At 36.6% G+C, this 2,444-nt stretch overlaps 2 non-coding genes across 2 annotated transcripts; one reads left to right on the forward strand and one right to left on the reverse strand.

The window, feature by feature from the left end:
- Positions 1-1,535: 1,535 nt before the first annotated feature.
- TRNAM-CAU (transfer RNA methionine (anticodon CAU)) lies at positions 1,536-1,622 on the forward strand. Its single transcript is given in 2 exon segments — positions 1,536-1,573; positions 1,587-1,622. It is a non-coding gene; the product is annotated as a tRNA-Met (tRNA).
- A 439-nt stretch (positions 1,623-2,061) lies between these two features.
- Positions 2,062-2,143, reverse strand: TRNAS-UGA (transfer RNA serine (anticodon UGA)). The gene has a single exon. It is a non-coding gene; the product is annotated as a tRNA-Ser (tRNA).
- Positions 2,144-2,444: the final 301 nt, after the last annotated feature.

Here is a 2,444-nt window from a genome sequence, read left to right on the forward strand (position 1 = left end):
CATAATATAGATATCCAAAATCTGGCATAATATGTATTCCATATCATAATCTGCATCAAAAATTTAATAGTGGCAATGATTTAATTTAATTCTCTTTTTAAGAAATGGGTCATTTTTTAACAAAAATTTTGAAAGCTTATTTACCCAATTCAACATCTTCTTACAACGAATCTGCCCTGTGATTGTCTATATGATCAGTGATTTATTTTCACATTACTCAGAAACTGCCCCCAATTTGTCTTTTAGCAGGGTAAATTTCAACTTTAAATCTCCGCAATCAATATCAATAATATTGATAAACTGTTATTCAGTAATCTGTAAACCATACCTATGTTACTTACTAATATGTAATCCGTAACAATGTTATTGAGCGCTCCGTAATCCGTAACTGTAATATGAAGCATCATTGTTCCATGGCAGCTTTGTCCGCAACCTTTTGCGCCTTCTGAAAGAGCTCCACAGTTCACTAACTCGTTTTCCATGCCCTAAGAAGAGCCCGTTGCTCTACTACTGTAGCTATTACCTAACCCTAACCGGTCACCCCAGAGATTGCCAAAACACAGTAATTTATGATGCTATCGCTTACTTTCTTGTCATTTTGAAGCAAATTCTTCAGAGAAGCGAAATTGTCCACAATGTGTAATTGCATTGATAAACCCACCAACATCATCTGCATTAGCAGAAGAAACAATCTCCATCCCTGCAGATTGAGAGGAAGCGAGTGCAGTTGAAGGGGCAGCAGGGGATTCAATCCAATTCGATTCGATCCAAGTAAAGCAAAGGCTTTTTCTTCTTGGACAACAATTTACAGTGGAAAAAATCAATAAAATAGAAGATTAAACATTAGGCTGGAATCAAATCAAATAAAGGCACGCATACGCCCTATCGGTTGAGTAGAGCCAAAAAGGACAGAGAAGAGGCGCCGAACGAGAAGATGATGAGGCCTTCAAATCATTTAAATTTCTTCTGCATAATTTGGTAATTTGCCCTACAAATCCCAAACAATACCTTCGCAACTTTTACCTCTTGCTCTGCAATTGATGCGGACACCTGCACGGTTAAGATGAATCTACTCGTAAACCAAACAGAATGCCGGTGGTAATCCATAAATTTTGTGAGTTCTAACCTCCAAAAAACTCGAAATCCCATCTCAAACAAAGCAAGTGGACTCACAGACAAAAGAAACATACAATTTTTGTAGTTAGTTTAGACGCCGATGGGAGGGTGAAACGCTTCGAATCTTTTCCACTGCAAGGAGATGACGCCTTCGCTACAGTAAAGAAATCTCTAGCTGTGGCTGCAACTTCCGTAATGGACGGGGCTCATGATGTCACCTCATAAGCTTTCTTCAAGAATGCTGTTTATACAAGAAATACAGTGAATCAAACAGAAGAAAGAAACAAACAAACAAAAAACAATCACACCAAGAAAAACCTAGTTTAGCATCTTTTACCTATACATCATGTGGATGGTTTCTTTTTCTTAAATTACAATTAAATTAGAATTTGCTCAATTCATGGAACCGTACATGAACAGGGGTGGTGGCGCAGTTGGTTAGCGCGTAGGTCTCATAGCTTATCTGAGAAATCCTGAGGTCGAGAGTTCGAGCCTCTCTCACCCCATATCTTCTTTTGCCTATTCGACGGAGTATTGAACTCCATTAAATTTTCTTTTAAAATTTCTGAATGCAGTAATCTATGTTTGGATTGAACTCCATTAAATTTTCTTTTAAAATTTCTGAATGCAGTAATCTATGTACGCCAAACACAAACTATTCGACGGAGTATTGAACTCCATTAAATTTTCTTTTAAAATTTCTGAATGCAGTAATCTATGTTTGGATTGAACTCCATTAAATTTTCTTTTAAAATTTCTGAATGCAGTAATCTATGTACGCCAAACAGTTTGTGTGGCGCATTCTCTGAGAAATGTTAATGAACCGGTGGTGGTACTCCTCGGATTTATGTGCCGAGTGCTCGGAATCTTGGAAACTTTGAACTCCACCAGCAGGAATCGAATCTGCACCGGGATGACCATTTAAAACCATTATATAGTATGAACCGTCGACAGCAGGGTTCGAACCTGCGCGGGCGTAGCCCAACAGATTTCAAGTCTGTCTCCTTAACCACTCGGACATATCGACTTTAACGACCAACTTCTTATATGGAATAATTCACAGAGGTAATCAGTTCCTAAGGAAACTGAGATCTATTTCTTTTTGCAACCATCATATGATGTGGCAAGCCTTTGTTCACCTTATTTCAGTGTTATAGATTTGAATTATTTTTTCCTTATTCATATTATTTCCCCTTTTTAATTAAAAAATTATCAATATAAAATAAAATAAATCTAAATATTTTTTGAGACACAACCTTATATTTATATAGATTAATATACAACAACAACAAAAAAATACAACTTCCCACGAATTAATTGTTCTAATT

This window comes from Pinus tabuliformis, chromosome 7 (assembly GCF_031772625.1).
Source record: "Pinus tabuliformis cultivar Carrire ecotype Pingquan chromosome 7, CPIR1, whole genome shotgun sequence".
In the NCBI taxonomy this organism is placed as follows: Eukaryota; Viridiplantae; Streptophyta; class Pinopsida; order Pinales; family Pinaceae; genus Pinus; species Pinus tabuliformis.